The following is a 24534-nucleotide window of genomic DNA, read 5'->3' on the forward strand; positions in this document are numbered from 1 at the left end:
TAGACATTAGGCAACCATTCATCTCTCCACTACACTGAGAGTGCGCTGGCCATTCACATACACAGATCTCTCTTTCCTTTGCCAGGTTCTCCCTAATTTTTCTCCCACTATTTCTATTTCATGCAGGCTGTAGTAACAAGATAATTACCTACAACATAAAGGGCTTAGGACTGGGTTTCACCAGTCTTACAACAAAAAATACAGACTCTTGCTCACTTTGCATCGATACATATGGATGCAGAGGATGAGCAGCTTCACTCACCTACTAGGAAACCCATGCAGGGCTCTGGAAGCTACGTGCCAGGCTTTTAGAGATTGTAGCACAAATTCTCAACACGTCCTTTCCGTTGGATCTATTTTTTAACAACCCCATTCCTCAGCATTAATTGCTTTTGCAGCTTTTTCTCTTTTTCTTTAGGAGAGGATTGTGAATAAAAGGAATTCCTAAGGAGTTAGAGACCTTCTTTAATACATGCCTTGAAAAGCTTTCCCAGTGCTAACTGAGGACATACGAAGTGCCAGCAAATCCTTTTTCTTCAGGTCAGCAGCAGTTCCAAAACAATGCAGCGAGGCTGGCAAGATTAACCCCTTACATCTTACTGCGTTGTACCATTAAGCTTTGTGTGATGCCCTGGACAAACACTGAATTGGGGTTGCCCTGCAACCTCGTCTCTCCCTGGTATACCAACACCTTACAGTGTACACCCAAAAATCTGTCTTCAGCATCTTTGTTTGGGTCCCATCACCTCAAGCTGTGGATCAGGTCTGGGTAGAACCGTGACTACACAGCTTCACTTCTTAGAGGACTTCAATCACTGACATCTGATGGAACAGGTCACCCCAGCACCACGGGACTGCGCATCATTCGGATCATGTTGTCAGGCCCATAACAGCCAGGACCTTGCACCTAAAGCATTAATACAGGTTAATAAAGGAAGAGATCTGGGAATAGAGATTTCCAGCCTGTGGCATGGAAGGAAGATGTGATGAAGTAGCGTATGTCCTGGTGCTTGGCAAAACTAAAGAAAGGTCATCCGAGGGCTAGATAAGTATGAAAAAGAGAAAAAAATCTGAGAAAATCAAATGGGAGGGAATCAAATAAGAGAGAATTATCAAATGGGAAACAACTTTAAGATTTCCCAAAACCATGGCTTCCCCTGCAGCACAGTTCACCATGAATGTTTCTTCCCCTGCTCCTAAAAGGCTCCTACTCAACCCAGGACTTTGCTTTCTCTGCATCCCATGAAGCCAAGCTCTAAGCTTGCCCCCTTCAGTTCACTCCATTTACTGTCCAGAAAGCAGAGAATAGTGTAGCATCATCACAAACTACACAGCACGAGCTTCCTCCTGTCCACTTCATGTCCTCTTTTTCCCTTCAGGCCAATTTATTTCAAAATCACTTCCAGCATCTTCCCTGCTTTCCCACTTATGCTTTCCTCTCCCAAGGTCAGGTGAATTGGAGGGTAGGGAGCTGGAGGGCTGCATCAGGAGAGAGATGGGACCTGGGCACTCAGGACGCTTACACATGATGCTGGCTCACAACAGCAAGCCAAAGAGGGCAAACAGGATTGCCTTAAGTTAGGCAGCCAAAAGCCTGTCTGCCATGTCTTACTTTCCAACGCACTGGAAATGGTGTCATCTTTTCTTTGTACCTCCTATAGGTGAGAACTCCCTAAATACATCACATACACTTTGTGAATAGAAAGTCATTAAAGGAGAGCCAACATTGAACACATTCCTCCCATTTCTGGAAGGAATTCCAATTCGTACCATTTCTGGTAGTCTGCACAGGCTCATTGTTAACTTAGTTAAAACCTTAAAGAGACAAAAGGAAAAAAAAATAAAATCAGGGGAGGTTTTCCAAACCTCTCAGTGGCACAGCAAAGGCCGTGTTGTGCCAAACCATCAGTGTGCTGCTAATTACCAGCAGCATCCTGGAGAACATGTGCACACATGTTCTTATCTCTATGTCCCTGACCCCAGGCCCAGCCAGCACCCTGAACTCAGGCCATGCTTTTCATCTCTGCAGAAATAATGGATGGGGATGATCCCCCATCTGCAGAACCCACAGGCCTTGTGAGTGATGACTTTCCCCCTAAGAAGGAGTTACCTAAAGCCAAAGGAAAGGGTATGTTACAGAGCTAAGGGAAGGAAACAGCAGATGGAGGAAGGGTATAAGAAACAGCACAGGAGGTTGGAGGTGTCCTAGAGAGGAACAAGAGAGAGTAGAGAGATTAAAGGTGCTGTATCTGTTAAGTGCAAAGCTACACTACTGGCCAACACAGCCCTGAACAGCACTCTACCTGATGGGGAAACTTTCCCAAAGACCAGTTTCAATGCTCGTCACAAAGGCTCCACTGACCCCAACACTCATGAACAGCTTCTTCTAGGACAAATTTTGAGGTAACTTTTTTCCCACGCCCACCCTCTACACAACACACCAAAGTCAATACAGCTACAAAGGGAGGAACTTGGGCCCAACCCTACAGAGCAATTTTTCAGTATCTCACTTGCTCGTGTAACCGCTGCAATCCTCTGCAACCAGAGAGAACACGTGCCTGGACCTACAGGCACAGGGAGACGTATAGTGGATTGAGGAAGGGAGAATGTCACTTAGACATTAGATTGGGCTCCCAGCTGAACAGCTGAGGGATGCTCACCACTGGGATGACTGCATGGTCAGTGCAAACCTGTCAGCCCAGAACTGCAGCAAAATGAGACGGTCCACACTGACCATTCTCAACTTCAGAGAGTGCCTCATTACTCCCCCAAGTGTCTATATGGCCTCTGTTGAGTTCACAGAAGCTCCGTTACCCTTCCCAGTGGAAACCTACAGCATCTTTCCACAAATCACGCTTGTTTCCAGAGACCTGTTCTCCTCTCCCTATGGTGTCTTTTGCTCCTTCCCCATTCTGGGCTCAATGGGAGCACATCTTTCTAATGCCTGCATTCTTACCCAGCTGTATTAACACTTTCCAGAGCCCAGCACCTACATGCACACACTTGCTAGACAAACAACTTTGTGCAGAAAGGGACTGTTTGGGTTTAACAGCCCATGAGAAAGCAGGAAGGAATCATCAGCACCACTGAGAAAGCAGCCTAGTAAGCAGCCTCTTACTGCTCCCTGACCAATATGCATCCAATTTGCTTCAGAGCTAAATTCAGTTCAATGCCTTTCTTACAGTCTTCTGAAACAACAACATCCTTTTGCTTGTCCTCCTCAGTTTGCTCGGCCTTGCCTGCAGTGTTGATGTGAACTCCTCTGGTGAAATTCCTCCCTGGGACAATGCCATTCATAACCTTTTCAAATTCACTCAATCTCTTCCAATAGGAAGCTTTAATGCTAAAGTATTTATGCTAATTTCATACAAGCCAGTTAAAAAAATAAAAAATAATTAAAAAAAAAAAGGGGGGGGCTATAGATGACACATTTCAATGTCTTCTACTTTTATAATGTATATGAGGACACCCCCCAGGGAAAACACTCCTGCATGAACAAGTAATGGCACCACAGGAAAACGTAAATAGGGCAGTCTGGGTATGGATGGTAATTACTGACACATAAAAATATATCATGAGATATACGTGAATAACTTTACATGAGGCGGCAGTTCTGGCTTAGTAATTCCTTTACCATGATATCACTTTGCTCTCATAGGCCAACTGCAATAGCTAAGAATCTTAGTACCAAATTTTCTGAGGAGTCAGCGGGGATGTGCCCGTGTCCTTTTTCCTGTCACACTCTCATTAGCACTGAGTCTAGCTCTAGAAAGCTACTGCTAGTTTTCCGTGTGCTTCCAGTTTCTGGCCAACCAGGAACCTGCTCAGTTCATCCCACAGTACCAGACTCCAACATCAATACACGTTCCACCTGCAGAGCTGGCCCACAATTTGCCTTGGAATGAAAGCCTGACCTTTACCTCCAGTGCCCACTACTCAGATTAAAATCAAAGAATCACAGAAGCATTTGGGAGGGATCCCCAAAGGTAATCTTGTCCAACTACCCAGCAATGAACAGGGGCACCCACATCTCCACCAGGTGGACAGGGAATCCACCATCCACCACCAATCTGAGCACCCTCTGCCAGTGCCTCATCACCCCTATTGTAAAAATTGCCTTCATTATGTACAAACTAAATCTCCCCTCTTCTAGTTTGGAAGCATTTCCCCTTGTCCTATCAACACAAGTTGCAGTAACATGCTAACCTACATTTACAGCTAATGGTTAAGGCTTGAGAGACCAAAAAACAATGGAAGTAGATAGGAAATCAAGGTGGAAAACAGATGGGGGAATTTTATTTTGAATATGAATGAACAATGGAAGAAAGCAAAAGCAGGAGGGGACAGGTTGGAGATCCAGTAACAGAAGATGTATTTTGCAAAGGAAATAGAGTACTATAGATGCGTTGGTTGGAAGGCTCTTTGAAATATATTATTCCTTCTTCAAGCACAAGATCAGACCATCAGCAACAACAGATTAGATCACCTTTGTCTGATTCAGGTCTAGGAGACCTCCAAAAATGGAGATCCCACACCTCTCTGCTATACCAGTACCCCATGCCCGGGCTCTACCACTTTCTGGGCTAAGAAGTTGTAGGCACACCGAGCCTTCAGGCTGGCACTGTCAGACACTGGCATGAAATGGCACTCTGGGCAGCACAGGGACTAACAACCACCATACTTGTTTCTGGACTGCCCTTCACCATATAACCATGGCCTGCCCTGCTTCCAAGAGCATTAGCTGCAGTCTCCTCTGCCATTTGATCCTGCAGGCTCTGGAATCCTGCCAAATGTCTGCATTGATGGAGGAAAAATGAATATGTTGTAGTGTTTATAGGGATGGAGAGGGGATTAAGGCCTCTAGCGAGCAAAGGTGCAGGGCACAGATTGTGTGTAATGGCAACCAGAGTACAGAGAGGGATATTAAGGGCAGATTAGGGTAATTTCACGTGCCAGACACCAGGAGAGACCCTGCAGACCAAACATGCTTGAACTTGCTGATAAACCTGTTGCCTTCACTGGATAACCACCAAAGCAGGCTAAAAAGCTGGGGCTGCAAAGCAAACATCAGGCCTGATAACAGGCATTTAATATTTATTAGAGCAGGGTTATGAGCCCCTCTCTCTATACTTCTACCTTCACTAACAGCATCAGCCCTTCTGCAATCCCACCAGGAGAGAGGCCTTTCTCTGGTCAAATGGTTTGTGTCAGGCTGACACCAGACGCCTCTGTGTCTCACCGAGAGGAGCAGTTTTATGGCCAACTGCCAAAATTAGTTTATAACCTGTGACTGGTACCAGCAATCACAGCGTCTGACTGAAGGGAAGGTGCCCTGATCTCAGGTCTATGATTATATATGTCAGGAGAAGAGCTAGCTGTATTATCATGCATACTAATTTGGAATAGCTCACATTGTTATATTAACCCTTCAAACTCAGGACACGCTGCAAAGAGCATCTGCTCTGGAGTGCACAGTGGGGTGTGATACAGACAGACAGGGAAGTGCCCGTCCTTTTGCTGTCCCAACACGGGCTGTGCAGGCAGCCAACAGGCTGTTCTCATCAAAAGTAGCCTTCTCAACATCCGCAGCCTTCTCCCTGTCCCAGACCAGTTTTTTCTGTAGGCTTCCAGAGCTTGTGGAAGAATAGTGCTTTATATCTCCTGCTTGACAGTCTTAAGAGCCAAATAAGTCTCCATTGTTTACACTACCACTAAAGTACTAGCCCTAATTTATACATTTGTTGTCTTAATTAAATGATCTCATACCCAGGAAGTTAGTGGCTGTATGCAGTCAAAGTGGCACTGAAAGTAACTGGATCCCTCAGAGGAAGAGCAAGTGAAAAAAGAACAGAAATTCTCATTTATTAGCATTAGTTCAAGGTCAGATTCAGCAGCCCCTGCCCTGTGGACCCAGAGGACTGCATTTTCAAGGGCTTAGCACCTTCACATGGACAGGATGCCACACAAAGCCAAAGCAAACGAAGGACTGAAAGAACAAAGAGAGTTCAGAAACTTTTGATACAAGCATTAAGGCTCAAGGAAAAGGTTAAGGGGAAAATGCTCCAACAGAATAAGAGAAAATCTTTTGCATTCAGTAAATGTAGCAATCAAAATGGGCACACCTCAGAATTCACTTGGACCACTGGAAAGGAGAAGGCTATTAAATGATATTGAAAAAAGGGGAAATTCACAGCAAGCAAATAAGATACATGGAAGAACCTCTAGGCAAGTGAAACCTGCTGGCAGAAATGAGGCACAGGCAGGAAGCTGTAAGTCCTCAGGACAGTCAGCTCCTGCTCCTGATTCTCAGCTGCTCCACTGATAGTGGTCAGACTTCCAGGTCAAGTTGCTGACACACAGAATATTCTGATAGCAGGGTCCTGGTAGCACAAGGGTTCCCAGCACTATTTCAGCCTCTGCTGCAGTCTACACAAGATGTAAACTATTTGATGTCCTAGAATGAGGAGGAACCTAAGCTGAACACCACAAGGCTTTCAAAGGAAACTATACAGAAAGGAAAGAAGAGAAAGCCCTTCAATAATAGATTATCTTTAACCATTCTATAATAGAGCAGCCTTTATGATACACTAAAACTCACAGAGTATTATCTTTGCTAATCCCGCAGAGCTGCCCCACCATTTCTTTCCACCCTGATATCCATTATCTTGACTGAAAAAAAAAATAAAATAAAATAAAATAAAATAAGAATATTAGGGCAGAGAAAAGGCCTCTAGTTTGCTTTAGAAGCATGTCCTGATAAAAACTTTTCAACACAGCACTTCCACACCACCTAGGAGAAACAGTTACTCATGCCACAAAATCCAGACATTTCCATGTCAATGCAATCCATGACAATAAGAGAGAATAAAACAGTTGAAGAAACTTCTTCCCTAAGACCAGCCTGCTCTCTTTGCAGGGCTGGCTGTAGCAGAAGGGCAATAAAAATACAGTGGGTCCAGACAAGAGTAACCAGGCGAGGATAACAGAGGAGTCACGGTAGCCACAAGACAAGCAACAGGATCTTGCATAAGTTTGCCTAATGCCCTGGAGATGCTAACTTTATCTATTATGATTTGCTAAGCACAACAGATTTGCTGGGAGAACCAAAATTGAGTTTGGAAAGATAGCAGCCTGTTCTGGAAGGACACGTGATACTGTTCACGTACTTCAAGGATGCAGACAATGACTGCAGGGTCCAGGGAGAATGGAAAAATCAGACCTTCAGAAAGTCTTAGCAGTGCAGAGCAGCAGCTTTGGGAACACAAGGGCAAAGTGAAACACACAGAGGACAGTTTGCTGGGACAGGAACAGTGCAGGCTTATTCTTACGAGTGACCAGGGAGAACACAAACATAGGAAGTAACGGGGATGAGGGTGACTTACCCTAAAGGGAAGAAAATGCTGCTTTCTGAAAGGCAACTCACTGTCAGCTCTGAGCTTCAGTATGCAGATTGCATGGGAGGCTGAAATATGGAACAAAAAAGAGCAATAACATATCTGCCAGCTTGTTCAAGAAACAGGCCTTGAGCAAGCTCCCTTGCTGCAGAGGGAGAGGCAGGAGAAACAGAAAGGAACCAGTACAGCTGAATTACATGGAATTAGTGGAGTTCAGAAAGAGGGACCGACATCAGGTTAGATTACAACAGGCTAGAGCTCTAATATCCACCTCACAAGCACAAAGGGACGAAGCTGAAAAGCCAAGTCGCTCAGATTTGGAGGAACGGTCAGATCACGAAGTTGTTCTAAGCCTATCAGTTATGAACAAGAGAGGTGGCATGTTCACTGCTCACAGCTCCATAGCTCCAATGCACCGTTAGCTGTCTTGGCTACATCCTGAAGGTCACAAAGACCAGAGCAAGAAAAAAAGCAGTAGCTGATGAAATACAGCTACTACAAGAGGATGAGATTTAACCCTCAGCTAAGGCAAGAGAAGCATAAAGAGTTCTTTAGTATGTGAAAGTTCTCCAATGAGATGTGCCTGATCAGCAAGCCAATTTCTGGGTTTTGGGTTCCAGAGGAAGCCAAACAGCCTTCAGTTCAAGATTCAAACCAATCTTAAGAACTTGGAAGATACAGTCAGAAAACAAATAAGAAACAACTGAGCCAGTGTGAACACAACATACCAGATCGCAGCAGTGCAATCAGCATCACGTGCTGGGAAGTGGCACAGAAGGACTGAGGAGGTGTGGCAGAACAGAGCTTGCTCATGAGCCCATGTCAACTTATGAGGGAATAGGGACCTCACAATGGAACATCAGAATCACAGAATCATTGAGATTGGAAGGGACCTCTTGGTATCACCTGCTCTAAATCCCCTGCTCAAAGCACAGCCAACTACAACCAGTGGCCCAGGACCATGGCTGTTGTCTTTTCGCCATCTCCAAGGATGGAATCTTCACAACCTGTCTGGGCGATCTCTGCCAGTGCTTGATCGCTCTCACAGTCGAGAAGTGTTTCCTGACATTCAGAGGGAACGATGTTTCAGTTTGAGCCCATCACCTCTTGCCCTGTTACAAGGCACTGCTGAGAACTGCTGTTCCACTCTCCTTCATTCACCTGCCATCAGGTATTTATACATACAGATAAAATCCACCCATGTCATATGGATATTTAGCTCTCCAAGACAGTAGATCTCTGATCAACCAATTGTGGCATTTGCCTGTGTTCAATGTAAGCAGAGCAGATGGAAAAACCACAAAGGAAGGAGCAGTAGCTGAGTCTCCTCTCTTACCCTATTCACCCATTTAAAGCCTTGCTGCACAACATGATATGTTTCAACACCTGCGGTGATAAATAGTAGCACAACCCAGGAACAAACACTTGGTCATGTTTATCCTCAAGTGTTCCTTGGTCGCACTGCAGCCCACAATAGCATTCATTAACAAGTGTTAGAGCATAGTTACAAATTGCAGCAAACACAAATGCTCCGTCAGTGTTATTGCATATTTCATTAATGATGATCCTTCACATTTCAGCAACAGCCATTCAAGGATCTGAAAACATTTATATGACTCTGTGAGCCAAGTGTCATGCTCCATGTGTGAGCCAGATGTTCACAACATCATTTTACAAATGAGGGAACGAAGTTCACAGGACTGACTCCAGACCCCTTTCCTCCCACTGAGCAATCTACTGCCCACCAACTAGTCATGGGGGAATTATCCAATTCATGACAAGGCAGGATACCATTATGGTCTTTTTGTTTCCTTGCATTGTCTCTATTCCCCTGTTCCCCATCTTGTGTGTAGATTCTAGGCCTGGAGGGGTACCTCCAAATGTGCCCACTGCAGCACAGCGAGGCACAGAGATGCAACTTAGCATTACTCAGTGTGTCAGTGTAAGCAGAAGGGGCACCAGAAGCTGGCTAACTGAGTTCTTCAAGATCTCCAGCAGATCTCTGCATCTGTGAAGTCACACACACTCCTTGCAGAGCAAACCTGGATCATTTGCAGGAGCAGCAGAGCCAACTGAGTTCACCATCTTTCTCACTGCATCCTCTTTCCCCAGAGCACTTGGAGCCTGCACTTGTCAGGGCCCTGGCTCCTTTCAAAACCTTGCACTTTCAAGACCCAAAAGAGGAGGCAAGAAAGCAATCCTCACTTAGCAAGCTGACCGTAGGAATGTTCACCCCCCCCCCCCCCCAAGTCCTGACTGAGCTGGATGAGAGGCCTCCTTTCACCCAGAGAAACACCTGTGCTTATGAAGCTGAAGTGAATGCAGCATTTCTCCCGAACCCCTCCTGCCAAACCACTCTCCCAGCTGTGCCACCGCATCATGTTGCTTTTCACAAGACCAGAGAAAAACCACACGCTGCTCCCTCTAGTGACAGCCTGAGTGCAGTCAGACAGACTGCCCTCCCTCACAGCTCTGATGCAACACTTGGTTTCGGGCTTAACAGACAGCATTTTCACACAGGACCCAATGAAATTAACTCTCCTCCATTTGCAGGCTTTCTCTCACACCTTTGGCCAACCTGGACCTACCTGAGCTGCTCTGTCAGTCTGCTGCTCTGCAAGGACAGGTCTCATCCAGCTCAAGAGCTGCTAACAGGATTTGTGGAGCTTTACCAGTCCTCAGTTCAAATCTGGTCTGAGCTGAGAGTGACCTCAGGGTAAAAGCACCCGGCAGCCTTGGTCACCTGAGCAGGGTCATCACAGGTCCACTCTGCAATTGGCACTAACTGACCAAATAAAAGCAACTACGGGAACCAAAAGCAGCTACACAACAGAACAGCTGCAGCTCAGATGGGTATTGCAGCTCCCACAGTCATTCCAAGGACAGCAGAAGGTTGTTCCTCCCAGGTCTAGCTAGAACCAAAAGTGAATATTACAGCTTTGTGGCTAAAAGCAAACTGCGCTGGGCAAAGAAAACAAAAGAGACTGAAGTTAACATAGCCATTGCCTTTCTGCTTATTCTAGACCATAAACTAGCACAAATGGAGACCCAAGGCTGCAGCTCAGCAGACCCATGTACACTGAGAACCACCTCACTTCTGCCCCGACTGATACAGACAGCTCTGCACAAGTCCTATTTGTTTTCCATACCTGCACCTTGCCTTTCCAGTGTCCAACCAGTGTCTCGGGGTCTGCATTCTCTGCCTTAGTGACCTGTTTGCCATGTAGAGGAAAGTCAGTTGCATGCTTTGTGTGACTGCTTGCAGGACAAAACCTGAGACATGGGTAAGCTAAGTAACAGCACGTGCACCTCCTGAGCTAGGGGACAGTGGTACTGCTGTCCAAGCAGGACACGTGACAGCAACTCCAGACAGACAGGGCTATTGTGCGATGTGCTGGCTCCCAGATGATGCCCTGCCTGCTGGCAGGATGCATGTGATGAGCTGACACCCTGAAGCACACTTGCAGTGTGCTGACTCACACTGGGCTAGAGCCCCATAGAAAGCACAAAGCCTCAGCAAGACACAAGACTCACTGACTCCCAGCAGTGACACTCTTCTCTCAGTGGGACACACACAACACACCAACATGCAGCAGGACAAGAGCAACGTGGAACTCCCAGCAGGGCAGGACCAGTGTGCAAGGCAGCAACTACAAGCGCAGTATGGGCAACACAACCCTGCTTCCAGCAGGGCAAAGCTCACGTGTGACGTACCAGAACATGAGTAGTGCACCAAGTGCAGTGCCAGTGGGACAACACAACACAGCGACTCCTGGCAGAACCTATGCAGTGCACTCATTCCCATCCAGACACCAACAGCACACAGCCTCCCAGTGAGACCCACGCAGTGCAATGACTCCAAGCATGGCAGGGTTGGGGTCTGCCCTGATAGATTCCTGATGCACCCCCATGGAACGCACCACAAGACAGAGGACAGGTGTGACACCAGGTTCCAGTGGACAGGGCTGGCGTGCACCACGCAGCCCTCCCTGTGCAGTGCTCATCACCGTCCATCAGACAGCGCTGGCAGAGGCAGGACGCAGGGGCAGGTCAAGCTGCGTGGCTGGGGGACAGGGACAGCATCGCAGAGCTCCCACTGCCACCTAGCGGGGGAAGGGGACGCTCGGGGGTCACCCATCCCGGCACTGAGCGCTGCTGGGAGCAGCAGACGCCCCCTGCCAGGCCGACCTCCATCGCCCTGCACCTGTGGCACGCAGAAAACATTCCAGCCGCTGTAATGAGATAATGTCGCAAGAAAGAACCCAAGTTATTACATCTTTGGAGGCGCGCTGCTCGATGCTACCCACGAACTATCATCTGTCTATATTAACATATACAGTCACACACAAACAAGAATGTAGCACAAACACGAGAGGCAAAGAAAACACTGGCACAGCAAGCAGCTTGTTTGGCAGCTTCAGTTTTATTTTATAGGATCTCTGCCCAGAAAACAAGATCAGAGGTTCTGAGAGGTAGAAGTAGCAGCTGTGGCTATAAAGGTGCAGTACAGAGCTGTGTGAAGGTTTATACATGAGGAGGCTCAAAATAAGTAACAAACACAATTTAAGCTCTGCTTGGGGAGGGTGGGATTTGCAATTCTGGTACAAGTGAACGCAATCCTTCCTTCCATCTCTCCACTCATCAGGCGACAGTCAATCTCTTAAGCTGCATCTCCATTCATCTACAGCTGTTTAATCACTTGGTATTTTCTTCCATTCCATCTGCATTGTCAGTCTCTTCTTTCCTCACATGTCCTGAAAACAGTCCCTAGGATATTGAAGAGAAAACCATGACACCTTGTGGAACAGATGGAGGCTTCTCCAGATAAAGGCATCCTCATGAACAGCAGAGTGTCACCCAGCAGCTCTGCCCAACATCGCACAGCCCAGGCAGTTACAACAAACTAAATGAAGCCTAAGAAAATCGTACAGATTGTCAGTAGATGCCCCAAGTTTATCTGCTGATCAAATGCAGCCCCTCTTAACTCAGAGGATCAGCTACCAGATTTCTGTTGGCCTTAATCATGATTAAGCTGAGCATCTCTCCAGGGAGTTTTCCCAGAGAACTCAAATCCCTGCAAAAAATTAAATCAGCTGCAAGATGCTCCATTATCCTCACGACCCAACCTGAGACCGAGGCAATGGGTGGGACTAGGAAAACAAGCTCATCACACTGATGAACTCGGCTAGGCTGGATTCCAAAGAGAACTGCAGTAATATATGCAATAAGTATAGAAAGGGGAGATAGGAGATATAATCTAAAAAGACGACCACTGAGCTCAAGGCAACAGGAGGGAAAGCACAAACAAAAAGTCCTGCCTACCAGTAAAAAGGCCCTTGGTACAATGCAGGGCTTGAGTGAGCACATGGGCTGAGCATCTCTCTTCAGCCAGAGCCCAGCATTAAGCCAGGACAGAAGATGAACAGCTGAGGCGTGCCCAGAAAGGCCACAGTCACCGAACCCCTGTGTACCTACAGCAAAAAGCCTCCAGGATCCCAATGAAACACCAGCTGGTCCCCAAGCACTGAAACTGGAGGCTGTCCTCTTCCCATGAACTCACCTCCTCAGCTCTCACAAGTGCCAGCTGCTAACCTGCTGCCTATGGCAAAAGCAGAATTAATTTGAGATTGGAGAAGTCAAGCAGGCTGTGGTGATCCAAGAACTGCCCTTTCTTCCTGGAGCAGCAAAGCCTGAAAGAAAGGATAAAGATGGGGCCAAACATCAGTCTCAAGGCTGAACTTCCCCAGCCACTTAGAATCAAATCATTGTTTTAGGAACACTTACATGAGAGGAAAGAATGGCTTGGGAACTGCTCAGGAGAGCCTTGGAAAGGTCGCCTTCAGGTCACCAAGCACACACAAGGCAGCAGAAGCAGCTTCATATTCTTGGCTGTCAGATTTTGGTGGCAAAACTGAAAAATGTTGTAGAAGACATTTTCATTTTGCAAATGTTTCCAGGCTGTTGGGACACGCCAGTGACGATGAGCTGCAGAGAGGGAAGGCAGCAAGGAAAGCTGGGCCTGGGGCACAGGGAGATGGCCAGGACATGATCAAAAAGAAAAAAGGAGGTTAAGAGAGACATGAACAGAGCAGGGGGACACCAGTACTAGGAAAGGGGAGAAGAAGACTCGAGATAGATGTTACTGGGAGGAGAGGATTATCAGCTCCTAGAAGAGGCCACAGAGAGAAAGACCCATCAGATTGTGAACAGTTCAAATAGGATCGCAGCAATCAAGTCCTTGGTGGTGCATGGCCTTTCCCCAAGGCAGAAAGAATAATAGGAAATATATGAGGCCATTTGGCCACCAGTGTTGCATACTCAGGCCAGCCCTACTTGCCTCAGTGAAAAGCCCCAAGCACTGACCTAACCTTGCTTCAGTGTGGCAGCTGATAGCTGCAAAGGAAAGGCTTCCTCAGAAGGACACTCATCACCAGATGATGGTGGGTGTAGATGTGTTACTTAAGGACACAGTTTAAGTGGGCAATATTGATGGTATGTGGACAGTTGGACTAGATATCTGAGAGAGACTTTTATGTGGAATGAAACAGGTTGCTCAAACACGACCCAGGAGGAGAGGGAGCTTCCTTCCCAGCAGACAGTAGCTTTTCTTCCTCTTGGGTAACTAGGTTGGTCTAAATCCCAGGCCCTACATCAAAACAAGTTTCAGGTCTCAAACTGAACCTCTCCATGGAAACTGAGCCCTACTTGCCCAAGCGGTCCAGGGCAATGCTCATCAGGGAGGCAAGAGCCATAACTGGGATGTCCAGGAAGGAGGGCTTGAACACGGATTTCTGGAGGGTACCGGGGCACTGCTGCATTCCCTGTGAGCTCCCTCTGTGTGCTCATCCCCAAACACTGGGAACTTTGTTACGTAGCATGGAAGTCAGAGACAGAACAAAGGAGGGGAAAAAAAAAGCCCTTGGTAGAAGATGCTTCAGATCTGATCCCAACTGCTGAAGGCACATCCCTGTGCTGGAGATCATAACTGCCCTGCAAGGCATAACTGTGCTGATCAAGAGGGTCCAATTCATTGAGACTCCAGCCTTCCAACAGGGAGCAAGAAATCCCTACATAACATGTCCATGAAGGATGGCAGGGTCTCTCAGAAAGCTTTTCAGGTAGAAGATGCACGTGAATATCTCCAAGTTCAGTGTTCTAACCAACATGCTGAAATTAAGGAGTGCACAAGGCAGAGCCATCCCACGTTTCACCCTGCAGCACTGGGGACCTGCAGACAAAGCAGCAGCACCTGAGGCTGACGTCCTTCAGATCACATCTCCAAAGGATTCCAGCAGACAACTCTCAATTTATGCCTTCTACAGACTGATCACCAGGCAAAATGGATCGATGCTGTAATTTACATTACCTCCATACCTCTCCACTCTGCAAACTGGAGAAGCACTAATGTTTGACTGTGTCTCATCACAAACATAGCTGACCGTATTTTATTCCTATATGTCGAATGCTGAGGACCCACTACCAAGGCAGGCCCCAGCTCACTGCTTTCTGAGAACGAAGGGGAAAGGAAAATAAACAGTTCAGCTTGATCTGTATTCTTCTGAGCATCAGTCACTGCCTATAATTAACTGGATCTCTAAAATACACAAGAAACTAAGAAAAACAACAGCCACAAGCTAAGATGACTGCACTGATTCCAGAAAGCTTTTATCTCTTTGAAATAAATAAATAACCCTAATATAACTACTTACAGCACTTCTTTATCAGCTGTCTGTGCATTAAACTCCCTTTCCAGACTGTGATACAGCTCTCAGTAAACATGCTGATGGAAAACCACTGCCACAAAAACCCCTTCCAAGGGCCTTCCACAGCATCTCGTCTTCTACAACAAAGCTTTCCTGCAAGCCTCACCATCCCCATGTGCAGTCCATCAGTATTTTGGCCCATCTCTCACCACAGAAAGCACAAGAACCTCATTTTTAAGGTCAGACAAGATGTCAAAAGCTGAGAGGATATTCCCAAATCCATCACACGCTTTGGTGCTGAAAAGAAACCCAGAGTGTCCAAATTCACCTTTCTCAGATTCACTGCAGACTCACGTTTTAACCGATGTGATGCTGGTCATCTCCAGATATCTACCCACAGAGTCAGAATCCAGTGATGTCATGTGCTACCAGCCTCTGACTGCAGGAAAATGCACACAATTAACAGGCTATTTCTGCACTAACGATCAGCCCTTTCAGAGAAGGAAGCTGGCTGTTTCATATCGGGCAGCCCATATTGCCACCACTTAATCAGGCTGAGATTTAAGGAAGCCTGCTGTGAGATGACACAGATTGCTTCCTCCCTCGGGATCCAGCAAGCAGCACGGTCAGTGTGCGACTGGCTACTTCCACAAAGTGAGCCCTGCTATGCCCAGCAGCTGGGTCTGGCTTCCTCCTCCGCTGGCACTCAGTCCCTGCAGACCCAGGCTGGCATCGAGGTGTTCCATGTGTTCAGACATCCCACATGCTGACCCCTCTCTCTGTCCCTCAGGACAATGGCAAAGGAAAAGCCAGCTATGACACAGGGAATGTGTTCATACAACTGTTTCGCCTCCCATGTCAGCCTAGTAGACAGACCTCGTCTAGGTGTGGATGAAACCATCTGCTCAGTGTCTGTCAGCAGGAAGGCTGCTGCTCCCTGCTGCCTGCATCCAGGCAGTTCCCAGATGGGCTGTGGCAGAGCTGGAGCAGGGCAGCTCAGTCAGAGGACTGCCAGCAGGAAGGGGAAAGGAGGATGGAGCCCATTCCCCAGGACAGCACTGAAACTGGGCACCAGGATCAGACCAAGCAGTTTCAGACAGCTGGGACCTTCCGACCCCACTCCTCCCAGAGCTCTGTTAAAGAACAAGCTGGTGTTGAGATGTGGAAACGAGGCATGCAGAACCCCCAGTCACACCTATCTCCAGACCACATCCCATCTTAGAGGGAGAGAGGGCATTTCAGGCTTCACCCTCATTAGCCATATCACCCCACACAACTCAGGGCACTGCCAGACTGCCTGGTAGTTTGTGCCCTTGGGCCCAATCCCAAAGCTCAACTCACACCTGGGAAACACTTTGCCCAGGTCAGAACTGCTGTTAGTTCATGCCCAAAGTCTCTGCCAGCAGGCCAGATCCGCAGGTTACACAAATGGCTTTGCACAAACACTACAACTATGGCAATTAATGAGAATGTTTACACCAGCCTCCCCTGCCCTGTGTCAACTCCAGCATATACCACTGCACTGCATGCCAAAACGCTGCAGCTTGTTCCAGGCAAATGAATAGAAACTTTAGCTACAGCTGTCCAGACACCCTTCCACATCTGTTTCACAGATTAATTGTCCCCTTGCACGAGAGTTTACAGAGGAATATTTCATCTGCAGGGAGATGTTGAATGACATGCAGAACCTCCCAGCAGCTCTCACACAATTGATTCCAGAGAAGTGTAGCACATCTGCTTAGATGTGCTGACTTTCCTGGCCCCTCCAGACATGTCCTCATCCCAGGGCACAGCTCATCACTTCTCCCACTCAGTCTGAATCCTCCAAGATCTCTTGCAATTCCCAGCACTTTTCTTCATGTAAGAAGATACAGCCAGCTTTAAGCAGGGTTCCTCATCTCCTTGCAGCTTAAAGCATACAAGTGAAAGTGGGGATCAGGAGGGCTTCAGTGCTGGTCTGCAAATTGTTAAATGGAAGCAGTGGCACTGTGGCAGAGCCTTCACAAGCCTCCAGGCCTGCATCCAGACCCACCGCTGTTAGAACGTATTTGAGCACTGGCTAGACACTCATCAGCATCCCTGCATGACCTGTCTCCTCAGCCTGGCAATCAAGACACATAAAATCACTTTGTACAGCAGGTGCACAAGGAACCAAATGGAAGTTGCACCAAGCCTTTGACAATGCTGCACTGCAAGACATGCCTCTCGCTGAGTCCCCTACTCCCAGAACACAAGTCCATGGGATATTCCTGGGAGCCACACATGGAGCAGAAAACAATTTCAGAGTGAAAGTTTCAGCTTTCCCTAAAGCCATGATTATTAAAAATATGTTTGTGGTGTGCACGTGGGTGGCTACACAGGCAGAACACAGAGAGCTCCTTTCCCCATTTCTGAATATCCCGATTTCCCCATATCAACTGTGCTATTAGAAACAGCTGTAAGGGAATGCATTATTATTTCTAGACATGATTTTAACCTGAGAACTCCTGTCAACACAAAGTGGTGCTGTGTTACAGCTAAGCACCTCCCCACAGGTAGATTACTCCACACTTTGGAAAAGTGAGCTGCAGCTGACGTGAACCATGTCAGAAGAGCATCATGGTTGCCATTAATGACAGATGCTGCCTATTAAATCACAGGTGACACTAATCACTTAATGTGTCCTTAATTAGGACCTGAGAAAGTTTCAGGCATAGAAAAAAAACCATGTGGCTGAACTTGAGTCACCAGCCTTCATCCTCTTTACCTTGATTTCCCCTTCACAGTTTCCAAGCATCTGGGGAGAAGCCATGCCAGGCTCACACCAACAGCAGCACAGAGCCTCGTGGTTTCCTCCCCACGCCTGAGCTGCTGCCAGGTCTCTCCTGTCCCACTTTACTGGGACTGAATGTGGCTACGCAGGAGCAAGAGCCTCAGAGACTCTGGGACTAATGCAGTTTTCTAGGACAGCATGTTCCAGTTGTGAGCTCCAACAAGCATTGCTGAATGCAATGGAGAGCCAGCTCCTGCCCAGGGGCAGCCTGTAACACCAAAGTCAGCGATAGCCCAGGCTCTGTCCTGCACTCCCTCTGCAGAGCCTGCTGGCAGGACACAGGCCCTCCCAGGGACACCCTCCTTCCTCCAGAGCCTAAGGAATGGAAAATCTCTGCAGGCATCACCATGCAGAATTGATCACATGAAAACCTTCCCACTTGCCTGGAGCTACTATGGCTGCAGGCTCCTGCAGGCCACAGAGGGTGGAATGGATCTGCAGTGGCCTCAGCCTTCATGAACCTCACCCAGACAGCCTTGTGCTAGGATACAGCTCTCCCATTTTGGAGATAGTTCAGATGGACCTTGCCCAGCACCCAGCTTCTTCTGTGAAGGGATTAGAAGATAGGCATGGGTGGAGAAGAGTTCCTTCTGAGACACCATCCACCACTCCTGCCTTCCTGAAGAATATACCTGCATTTGGGATCCCTTCTTTGCTGGGTTATGAGCACCACCAGACAGTAAACAGTGGTCACTACAGAAACATTCCCCTAAGGCTCAACCTGTACATCAGTCCTCCCGCCAGCTCACTCCAAGACCTGATCTAGTAAATGTGGTAGTTTGGTGGCCCTGCCAGGCAAGGGGATTGGAGCTTCATGATCCTTGAGATCCCTTCCAACCCAGGTCATTCTGTGGTTCTGACCAGCTAACTCATTGGCTGACCCTCCTCTACCATCATCTGGGGACTCATGTTGTTTCCCCACCACATCTCCATCTTCTCCTCTGCAGTCCTCTGGCTACTACAGCTTCACATGTGTTGTGACTGTGTTCTTCCTCCTGTCTTGTGACCTCCTCCCAAGGATGCTATCTGAAAAGCTGCAGGATGCAGAGCAGAAACCCTCCCAGCACTAAGTGCACAGCACAGGACCAGCTCTAGGCAAAACTCCAGCAAGAACCTTACTGAGTTTTCTCTGCTGCTGCCTCTGGGGACAGCAGCAATTGGATGTTTTCCACCTGACAGTAGATTCCTAGCCCTTCCAATTCTTATCTCTTATTGTACACAAGGAAAACTATGCTAATGCTAGAGCTCAGCAGCTGGGACATGAGACATGCACCCCACTGCTTCTGACAGCTAGAAGCCTGGCTATGGATTACACAGCTCAGGTAAGGCCCTCTCGTACAGCTCAGCTGCATCCCAAAACCCCACCTGCCAGCACCACCCAGCCCTATGATTTCTGAGTGGGCAAGTCCTGCCAGACACCATGGGTAGTTCACAAACAGCTCACTGACAGCCTGGGTGCGGAGTGGAAGGTGAAAGCAGACTCTTTGCAGCAGTCTGAGGGCAGCTGGAGGAGCTGTCAGCACCCCTCCCACCTGCCAGATCCCAGGCTCTTCTGGAGAAGCCTGCCTGTGTTTTGCCAGGCATTGCTGCATCCTGGCATCCTTGAGGCTGTGAGATGAAACTGCTCGAGCAGCCTACCCCAGGTTCAGCAGGATGTTCCCCATAACCATTAGCAACTAGAGCCAACACCAGTGTCATTCATCAGCCTGCACCTCTCATCCCAGTAAGTCAAGAGGAACAGACAATGTCTTTTCCACTCAAAGTTCACAGCATGGTGGATCAGAGCCTGGTTGTTGTGCACATGGCTTCAGCATGCTCGGCTAACACCAAGGAGCCAGATGACCAGCCAGGAGAGATGATGTTGCACAACAAAGTCTTGTGACAACAGACTGGACATCTGAGTCTGGACATCCCCAGGCTGGAGGCCAGAATAAGCCCAAGCTATGCAGAAAGCTTCAGATTTGGTGATGGGCACACAAAGCTCAAATCCTTGGTTAGAGCCAGGAGCATTCAACTACACCAAAAGGGTCACCAGTGATAGCTGGAGGATGGCACCCACATCTCAGCTTCCCTACAATGTTTTAAGGATGTTAAGTCTTGTCCACAGGCTGTAGCAGAGACCTTGCTATATACTGTTGTGCATTAGGGATGCTCACTGACAGTGCTGGTCAAGGCTTCCAAATCCCTAAAGGGCTCCAGAATGAGCTTTCCATCCCCCCTCAAGAGCTCAGAAAAACAAAGCAACATTATTGACCAGAAAACCTAAAAATAAAAATTAAAAGAATAAAACCTTACTCTGCCAGAATTTCTGATTGTGACTGTAGAGGAGAGAAGGAAGGAAGGCCTGACAGAAATCAACAGCAAGGAAGAAATGATCTCAGGCTCTCCACTTTATGAGGACAGTGCTGCATCATCAGTCCTGACTGTGACTATGAGGCCTGAACCTCCCCAGAAAGATCCATCTGAGACCTAAATGACTAAAATCCTGCCTCCTGCCTGCAAGGGGCTTATGTGCTGAGTGAAGAGAGGCTGATTTTGTGCAAAAGGTGAGACAGGCCAGCAGGAGACACAGGGATGATCTGGCACTCTCCCACACCCCAGGACCTTCCCTTGTCCATAGGGTTTTGCAGCTCTGCCACCAGAATGCCTCCCATCTGGAGTGGCAGCCCCAGGCCCCCAAACTATCTTCATTCCTACTGCAGTACCCCTCAGAAAAGTCCCTTTCTTGGTGCTTCTCCCCAAGCAACAGAGCAAAGCTAAGCTCAGTGCTCCAAGATACTGTGCTTTCCATGGCTTGGCCTTTACAGCTGGGTCTCCCCAGCTCTCTTGCTGCTGGAAGGAAACAGACACACTAGTGAAGCCCCCAGACACCCTCAGTTATGGGGTGAAGGTTCCCCAGGATGGCCCAGGAAACATGCTGGGGTGACCTGCAGTGGGTCACTGAGAAAGAAGAGTCACTAACAGAGAACCTCAGACCAGCACAGTGCCAGAGAGAAGGGTGCTCTGCTGACCTAAAATGATGTTCCAGCTCCTTCCTTTTCTCACCATGACAGCATGGGACTCAGGAGCATTTGCTGTAACAAGTTCAGCTCTAGCAGTTCAAGTCAGAGCTCACCTAAGCTATCTGCCTAATTCTTCTGTAACGTAGCCTGACAACTTGTGGTAACTTTTAAGGACCTTGTGCCTGAGCATGTTGTTGCTCTCAGATCTCAGCAGTCACAACCACTCTGCTGACAATCAGCCCCGGCTCCCCGAAGTGTCTGTCATCTTATTAGCAGAGCCTCCACTTGGGATTTATTTTCCATCCGGAATTTAAGCTGAATTTATGTATTAACTAAAGACTATTAGTGCCAAAAATAAGTGGAATGCCACTTGCTCAGCAACACAGGCCTTACAAGAGACCACGTGGCACTGCCAGCACACCCAATTGCAACCCCAGAGATGCTTTTTATAGACACCCATGTCTGATGGAGTGCAGGCGATGCTTGGCTTGCTGCAAGCTTTGCAAGCATACAGTCCACCAATGGGGTGGGAGAATATCTCCCCTGCCCATGAGCAGGGGACACAGATCTCTCCTGTTCCTTGCTAGATGGATAAGGAGCCAGGTGGGACTTGTTCTAGGGAAAAGTATCAGTAGAGCTTCCCCATTTCCCTGCCATGAACACACATGTGCAGTTCCTGATTTAGGGAACACACACTGCTGAACTTCTAAGTGCAATATCTCAATGTTAAGAGTCCTCCACTTCCCTCTGAAGAAGGCTGCTAGAGCAATAAAGGTCACCCAGCACTGTTCAGCTTTAGCTCATGGTGGCTTCTCTCTTTCTCCCACTCTCCTCATTGTGCTTTCCTTTGCATGGGTACACTTGCACTGAGCAGGCTCAGCTGTGAGGGGTGACCCTGCTGTGACTAAATGCTTCTCCAAAGACTCTGAGCAGCCTCCACTGGGAGGAAGGCAAAGCCCCAGAAGCAGCAGCAGGGCTCCTACCTGTCCTACCTGCCTCAGGAGGAAGGGACAAGATCCACAGGGAATGAGAGGAAAGCAAGCAGTGAGCTTATCATTAGTGATGGAACCCTTGAGGACTCAGTTACATGGCTGCACAAGAGCCCATGTGTATGTCCAAATGCACCATTACGACAGCACTGTAGATAACTCATGAAGCTGAATGTGAGATGGGGAACACAGAGCCTGAGTCCAAGGTCAGAGCAGATGGGTGGCGCTCAGGCACAGCTCTTGTCTTCACTCTGGAGGCAGACCCAAGGCTGCTTGACTCCAGCATCGCTCTTTCATGGGGAAACCTCCACTGAATTCACCAGGAGCGAGATGAGAAAGAAATCGGAGTGCCAACCTCACCTGCCTGCTAGGCCAAGGGTTTGTGGCACTCTTCCCACCCACTGTCTCCTGGGGATCCTTGGCACTGCAGAGCTGCCCTGAATCAGGCAGGAAATGAACAAGTGAGAGTGGTGAGAAATTCCCTGATGATGAGGTGACAGAAAGGGGCACTGAATTATGGAAGAGCTGATGGGACCCTCATGGAACCCACCTTACATAGCAGCACCCACAGCCACACAGGTGCCGGGGGCAAAGCAGAGTAGCAGCCCTCTCCCTTCAGCTGCTAGAGTGGCTCACAGCTACCACCATCCAGCCCTACCACAGCCATTCTTCAGGCTAGGAGGTTTCAGAAAGTCACTGTTTCCCAGCAGCACTCTCTCATCTGCCTGTCTGCCATCCTGAAGCCAGATACCACTTCATTTATCTCTGATCTCGGAGTTACCAGGCCCTCTCCTGGATGTTCTAACATCCAGGTCTGCTGAGAGCCTCAGGTCTCAGATCATCAGCCGGTTACAAAGCTCACCATGGAAAGGTATTTTCTCTCCTCCTTGCTCAGAGAACCATCTGGACCCTCACTCCTGCAGTGTCCATACCTCTATTCACAGCTACCAGTTTGATTACAAGAGCAGCATGTGCTTTCTTGGCAAATTCAGCTGTTTTCTCTACAGGTGTGTCAACACCACAGGCCAGATTTCTTCCGCATCCCTGTGCACCTGTGCTGTCCTGATGTGATGCTCTGAGCTCTGTGCTTTGCTCTGATGACACAGAGCAGAAGGCACTGCAGCCTACAGTGCTGGGAAGGAAGGAAAGGCCAAGGACTGCCTGAGACTCAAGGCAGGACGGCCCTGGATAAGCTGTCTCAGAACAGCCAGCAAGAGCCTCTTCTCTCACTGGAAAGGCTGCAGAAGTCAACTAGCACACAAAGCCATGCCTGTCTGTGTTTGGGCCTCCAGGAACATCTATTGACATGCAGCACCCCAGAGGACGGGGAAAATAGGCCCAGATGTCCACGTGCAGGGTCAGCTCAAGACACACACACGCAATGACACAAGGCATTCTGAATCATTTAGACTGCACAGCAGCTACAGATGTGCAGAATTCTGCAGGCATTAGGCAGGCCAGCCTCACCCAGGTGTCCTCCATCATAATGCACACCATGAAGCTTCTCAGCTCTGCAGCAGCTTGGGAAACCCTCACTCCACACCATCGCACATCATTAAGTTCCCCAAGGGCCCAGCACCTGCTGCCAGCACTACCATCTACTACAGCAAAGGGGAAAGGCGACCTGGATGCCAGGAGCCTGCAAGTCTCTACAAAATGGACTGACAGCAACTGTCTCCTCACATGTTGCAGCTTCGGGAACTGCTGCTTTCTGACTGAGATGCTCAGAGTTCAGTGGCCACCCAAGGCCCCCAGCACAGGCAGATGAACAGACTGCCCAAACAGCCATCAGTGCCAGGTACTGGGGTAAGGACACCTTCTGCTGGTGACCGGCACTAGTACATAAATCATCCAATATATGGCCAGGTTCTGTCCGCTCACTAGCAAAGGAAGCATGCAAAGCAGCATCCTGCCTGCCTGGCAAAGAATCATGGTGTGGAGATGCTAAGCAGCTCTCCTACAGCCAGTAGCACAGATGGGAAGTGAACCCAGATCTCCATGAGCAGCCCCACTGCTGCATGCAGAGAACAAAGACCCAAACTCAGCTCTGCCGTGTGCATCAGCAGAGCCATCCAGGCCCAGGAGCAAACCCACACAACATCTGGCTTTCTGTGCTGAAGTCTCAGCACAGATCAAGGCAGTGCTGGGAAGGCAGAACACACATATGCTGGGCAGTGTTTCAGGAGGTCACACACTGGTCATAGTTGGGATTGCAGAGATACCTCAAAGTAATAATTGCCCACAGGTAGAACCTCAGGGCAGGAAAGACAAGAAAACAAAGAATCAGCCAGCAATGGCAAGACACGGCTGTCACCTCAACTGAACCCACCACACACAGAGGCAAGAGGCACCTGTTCAGTTGAACATCAGTGCCCTGGGTCTCCAAGGCAGCATCTCCCACCTCCCACCAGCCCCCTGAGTCTCTTCTTGTTCTCTTTTCCTTTCCCTAACACGAACTTTCCCCCTTCCCTAAATAGCTTCAGCACTATCTGCTGCAATGTTCATACAAAACTCTTCAAGTCTTCTGAGAACAGATATGATCTCAGCCCGCCCAACTACATTCTGGGTTTCCCTGTCTGGAGACTCACACACTTTCATTCAGCCTGTACCTCAGGTTCAGGTGAATCTCAGCTT

General features: G+C 48.4%; 1 protein-coding gene and 1 long non-coding RNA gene across 11 annotated transcripts in view; both read right to left on the reverse strand.

Moving 5' to 3' along the window:
* NRG2 (neuregulin 2) overlaps positions 1-24534 on the reverse strand; it is a 126757-nt gene that overhangs the window by 95996 nt on the left and 6227 nt on the right. The window lies entirely within an intron of this gene.
* On the reverse strand, positions 11799-13523 carry LOC146757960 (uncharacterized). The gene is made up of 3 exons (XR_014935705.1): positions 13179-13523; positions 12955-13084; positions 11799-12161 (listed from the first exon to the last, which is right to left on the reverse strand). It is a non-coding gene; the product is annotated as an uncharacterized LOC146757960 (long non-coding RNA).

This window comes from Coturnix japonica, chromosome 18 (assembly GCF_054131305.1).
Source record: "Coturnix japonica strain WE chromosome 18, WE-NBRP24, whole genome shotgun sequence".
NCBI classification, from domain to species: Eukaryota; Metazoa; Chordata; class Aves; order Galliformes; family Phasianidae; genus Coturnix; species Coturnix japonica.